At 35.3% G+C, this 6,159-nt stretch overlaps 1 pseudogene; it reads left to right on the top strand.

Moving 5' to 3' along the window:
- The first annotated feature begins 5,616 nt into the window (after positions 1 to 5,616).
- On the top strand, positions 5,617 to 5,740 carry LOC114501044 (annotated as a pseudogene).
- The last annotated feature ends 419 nt before the right edge of the window (positions 5,741 to 6,159 follow it).

Here is a 6,159-nt window from a genome sequence, read left to right as displayed (position 1 = left end):
GCCAATGAGCATTATGTTAGCTCTTTACTTGTCATATATATTTATTATTATCTTGGCATACATTCCTTGTACACCTGACTTGTTGAGAAATTTTACCATGACAAAATGCTAATGTTTATCAAATACATTTTTCTGCATATTTTGAGATTATCATATTTATTGATTCACATATGTTGAAACATCATGGATTCCCAAGTGATAAATTTCATTTATCATGGTGTATAATCCTCTTAATATAATGTTGGACTATTTTTGCAAGTATATGGTTGAGGATTTTTTGTCTACATTCGTCAGGGATATTGTCTTAGTATTTTTTTAGCACTTTTCTCTGATTTGGGTATAAGAGTAATGTTGGGTTCATAAGCTGAATTGAGAAGTATTCACTCCTCTTCTATTGTTTTGGAAGAGTTTGAAAAGAATTGCTATTAATTCTTTAAATGTTTATAGATTCACCAGTGAGACCATTATTTGTCTGTTTAAATTTTCTTTTTTTCCATGAGTTTGTATTGATAAGTTGTATGTTTCCAGAAATTTATTCATTTCTTCTAGGTTGTCCAATTTCTTGGCATTTGATTATTCATAATACTCTCTTGTGACCCTTTGTAAATCTATGGTATCAGTTGTAATGTCTCCTCTCTCATTTCTGACCTTATTTATTTCAGTCATCTTTTTTCTTAGTATAGCTAAAAGTTTGTCAATGTTGTTTTTCTTTAGAACAACTATTTTATTTATTTTTTCCTATTGCTTTTCAGACTTTCCCCCCATTTATTTCCACTCTATTTTTTTTTTAATTTTTTCTTCTAACTTCGGACTTAGCTTGGTCTTCTTTTTCTAGTCATTTGAGGTATAAAGTTAGGTTGCTAATTTGTGATTTTTTCCCTTAATGTAGGCATTCATTACTGTGAACTATCTTCTTATTTCCATAGGGTAAACCACTAAGTTATAATTTAGTATGCTAAGATATGTGCTATATTATAAAAAGGGTTCCAATAATATAAAAGTTAATAGAGACTCTCAAAATAACCTCTATCTTAAATATTGAAAGAGTGAGATACAATAGTCTTTCAGTATATCTTCCTATCTATAGCACAATACATGTGGTAAGTGATCAATACATTTAATAAATATTTTAAATGAATTAAAACCAATTAAGAAAAATTAATATTTTAAAGTGATAAATGAAAACTATCCAGACTGATATGCCATAGTTCAAATTAATTTTAATTAAAAATAGCTTAAATGTATATTTCTGAAACTATTTCTGTTAACAAGAATTATTCATTTTCATATTAGGAGATTTTGTATATATACTTTAAATGCATTATCTCAATATTGTAATTGAATTAATATCACAATATCTAACCTCATTAAAATAATGTTTACTTATTTAATAAGTACTAATTAATATAATGCTCAAACTAACAAAATATTTGCCCCATTCTACACTTAAGGAAATGAAGGTATAGACTATTTAAATGTCTAGAACAGAAAGTCACAGATAGAGATAGAGGACAGAAACTGATAGCAGTGTTAGGACACAAATTCAGATTGTCCAAATCTTCTACATTACATTGTTGCCTTAGAATGGCATTTTGTTTATACTTCATATTTTTGTTGATTTGTATGCTAAATAGCATAACATGATCCTTAGAAATGTTTATACAGTGGACATTATTTCTATTTGTTTTTAAAAATATTTTATTTACTTTTTATAGACAGAGAAGTGTTGGGAACTGCCCTGTCTGGTATCAGAAGCTGTAACCCCCACCAAGGCTAAGGCTGAGGGAGTGGCCTTGGAACGTAAGCCAGCAGAGAGACAAGCTTATCTCCCTGGCAGGAGCACTGCTTCTGCTGCTTCATTCATAACTGAACCGCAAAGCTTGGTCAGTTAGCCAAAGATGGGTAAGATTCCCCAAGGGGGGGAATGATCTAAGACAGGCACGATCACATGGGAGGCCCCAAAAAGAAGGACTTGGTGTCTACAGCAAAAGGGGGTGACGGACCCTCACCCCTAGGCTTTGACACAGCCTGAGTTTTCATCATCTGGGAGAAAATCTCCTTATCTCTTGGTTGCCTTAGTTTCCTTGCTCCACCTAAGCCTGAAACAATGCCAGGGTGGTGCAGCTCTGTGTTGAAAAGGGCGGGTTCCCCAGGTGTTCAGGCCTAGGAAAGAATATGTAAAATCCTGTGAAACCTGCTTTGTTTAGAATGCTCTCAGTGAATGAGAAGGGTCCAAGGAGGAAGTTAGTTTGTTCCTTAAAGTCTTACAGCTCTTTGACACTGACTCAAAATAGGCCCTCAGACTTCCTTGTTATCTATTGTTTGATTCTTACTTCCTAGCAATGAGTAATGAGCTTTTACCTGAATTCTTATTCAAACAAAACCAACAAAAAGCCTCTCCAGAGGGGGAACAGAGGGGGAACGGGGCGTTCTCCCCACCAGGGAGGGTGGCCAAGCAGCGCACTCCAAGAGAGAGGGTGGCCAAGGCGCTCCCCATGTGAGGAGTGGCCCTGCTGTTCTTATTCCCCCATAGGACCTGGTTGTCTCTGTGTATGTTTTTCTCACATGTTGACAAACATCTGCAGCCGAGATGGATACTGCTGGCCGGTACCCTCCACAGAGAAGTAAAGGATAGAGAGAGGGAAAGAAACATCAATGCGTGGTTGCCTCTCGAACACCCGCTACTGGGAGCCTGGCCTGCAACACAAGAATGCACCCAGACTGGCAATCGAATCAGCAACCTTTGGTTCACAGGCTTGCACTCAATCCATTGAGGTACATCAGCCAAGGCTCTATTTCTTTTTATATGACAACGTTCTCCATGCTTCATGATCTCTCAGCTTATTACTAATTATTTAATTTTATTATGATTTTGTCTTCCAGTTTGACTTTCTCCCACTGATTTTTTTACAAAAATATTTGAATGATATTGTTCACATTAAAAAACAATCACCTTAATTTCTTTTCTCTAGGAAACCTAACTTGATCAATACAGGCATGAATGGTTTTTACTCTCAAAATCTAGTTAGTGAAAACCATGCTTCTCAGCAGCTATAATGGGAAGCAGCTTTCATGAGAAAAGTCTTCTCCAAAGCTATATTTAAGATAAATATTTTTCTACTTTTATTAAGATCCAATATTGTACATTCTAGGTCAAGACTCTGATGCTGTGGCTTGCATTTTTTAAATTTGAATTTAATTTAACCAGATTTCAATATTAGAGTATTCAAGTAAATAAACCCAGTTATAGTGGTACTTAAATGTTATCACATTTCTGATAGCCTACAAATAACTATAAATACTATGGAACCATGCATATGTAAACCAGAAGACAGAAATTTGATGTGTATGTACGTTTTAAAATGCTCAAGGATGTGTTTTAAAACAGCACATTTTAAATGTTTTCGTATTCACTATAACACTAGAAACATATTTTAAATACATTCAATGAATAATAGGCTCATTGGACTAAGAAGCTCTCAAAAAAGACAGTAAAAGGAAACAGTTTACATCTCAGAAAGTAGGCAACACTCCCTATTCTAAAATAGCACAAACATTGAATATTTCTGGTAAAAGCTAATGTAACTATCTAAGTCACAGTAGCTCAGGTCATAAAATCATGATAATAAACCATATAATCTCATTCAGTTTGCAAATAAATATGATCTAAGGGATGAAGATAATAAGGATTAGTTTGGTTCTGGAGAGCTTAAATACTGGTGGACTTGATTGAAAATATATATTCTTTATTTTTGTAAATCTTCATTTTTTGTTAACTTTACGTGTATTTTTTTCTGATTGATAACACAGTCCTAAAGTTCCCAGATATATTTTAAATAGCCATCATTTTCTAAACTACTTCACTCATTACTTCAATAATAATTTATTTGATCATACTATATATACATTTTATTTATATATAGTTATGCCCATATGGCCTATTTCAAATGTCCCTTTATCTCAAACCCAGGAAGCTATCTTACAGGGACAAAAAATACTTATCCATTCATTTGTTCACTGTCTTGTTTGCTATCTGAGGTCTGTCCTGAAGGTATCCAGCCATGTAATATGAAAAATAGGGGCATTTATTGAAGAAGATACAAGATACAAGAAACATTGTACACAGGACAGGGATGCCTCAGTCCCCTTCAAAGTAGGCACCTTGGGACCTCACACAGTTGCCAACCTCTGTGCTGTATTTTCTTGAATCTCATTGACAGATTGAAATCTCTTCCCTTTCAAAGGTCATTTTAATTTTGGGGAAAAAACAGAAGTCACAGGGCACCAAATCCAGGCTGTAGGAGGGGCTGAGTCACCTGGGTTATTTGATCTTTTGCCAAAAAACTGCGTGAGACGTGATTCATGAACAGGTTCATTATCATGATGAAGCTACCAATCACCAATTGCCCATAGCTGCAGTCTTCTGAATCATCCAAATAGTTTCTACAGAGGAATGATCAAGGTTAACTCAAAATCTGATGCAGATCCGTTGCTCTACTTGCCCAATTGTTTTGAATGCTATGACAACACAGTACACATGCTCACTCAGCAGCATCTACAGCCCCCAATGACTAATGAAGTCATTATTGTTCATGCATGTGCATTCCAGTCCACTCTCCTTGTCTGTCAGGTTACATTGAATCTACACAAATCATTCTCATTATATTAACAATAGCTGGACTTTTTCTGGACAGACCTCTTAAACTGAAACCAGAACAACTTATATTCATTTGCACTTCCATTTCTCTTAACAAATGCATTGAATCACAGAAGTTGACATGGTATTCTGACATGATCTCCTATTACTCTCATAAAAGTAAAGAATGGAAGCCAGGGAGTCCTGATGTGATAGGTTTGCATAACACAATGGGGGCAGGATGATACAATGAGATGGCATGATGCTGCACTGTCAATTTTTCTGGCCTCTGCCTATTTCCAATACCCTTCGGCATTCCTGAAGATCTCCCACTCCTTCCCTTCCTGGCGCTTAGCATAGCTCATAGCTCATTAGGTTGTAATCTTATTCCTGATTTGTCTGCTCTTTCATATAAACTAGCTCCTATCAAACCACTTTATATTAGAACACTAGAACTGTTCATTATGACTTCCAAAAAGCTCATTCTTTGGAGAAGGCAGAATTGACAACGTGTATGAATTCTTCACAAATATTGTGATGATCTTTGACCTTCTGAGACTTGCTTAACAATCTCATGAAATTATGATGTCATAGGCAAACTCAGTTTTATTTTGATAATTAAATGTGGTATTTGTAGAACAACTAGTATTGAAAAGCTACTTTATAATCTTGGTTCTTTCCTCTTCTTTCAGGAAACAATTTTTTTTGTAAAGAAAATAACAAAATGTGTCATAAATAGGAAAAAAAAGTAGGGTTGAAGCTTGAGAGTGATCATGGTTCTCTGGCTGCATTGTTTCATTTGGCTCCATATGTACTGGACAGACCACAGGTTATTCACCCTATCTCTCTTCCACAAACTTACCTTGCAATCTATTCACCTTTTCTCTCTATAAGACAAACAATCCTTCATTGCCTTAACTGTTACCTTCAGGCTCAAAAGTTACAATTTTTCATTGGCACCTAATTTAAAATATATCCTCATTGCTTCTCCACCTTTTGGCTAACATCAAGTGTAGTATCTGTTCTTATCAGTTTAAAATATACCCTCAGACTGACTTTCAAGATTCTGTGTGATCACTAATGTAGATGTCATTCTCACTGCTTCCCTGTAAGTCCTTCAAGTTCTCACCAAACTGCACTGCTCACCATTCTCTGAATTTGGCCACTATGTCTAACTCTGTTTTGACCAGGTCTTGCCCATGGGAGGTGATGTCATCACTGTTTCAGCACCACTCAAGGGAAACCTACAAGGCTCTTAGGGCCTGCACTTTGTCAGATTTATAAAGTCTATCTCAAACAATTTCAGTGATTCTTCATAGTTTTGAATTGAGAAGTTTGTTAATGTTATGTAGGCCATCTCACTTCACCTTAAGGATAAAATAACTAATGTTCAGACCCTTAAAGATTCTAACATTTTTTATCTCCCCTAAATCCTATAGAATTTTTAGAAAACTCACTAAGTACACCAAAGATACTTGTGCATATTGTTTAGTTCCTGTTATGGCCTGAATTGAGTCACACCA

Source organism: Phyllostomus discolor, chromosome 6 (assembly GCF_004126475.2).
Source record: "Phyllostomus discolor isolate MPI-MPIP mPhyDis1 chromosome 6, mPhyDis1.pri.v3, whole genome shotgun sequence".
NCBI classification, from domain to species: domain Eukaryota; kingdom Metazoa; phylum Chordata; class Mammalia; order Chiroptera; family Phyllostomidae; genus Phyllostomus; species Phyllostomus discolor.
The sequence above is the reverse complement of the archived record's forward strand: the minus strand, read 5'-3'. Positions and strand labels throughout refer to the sequence as shown.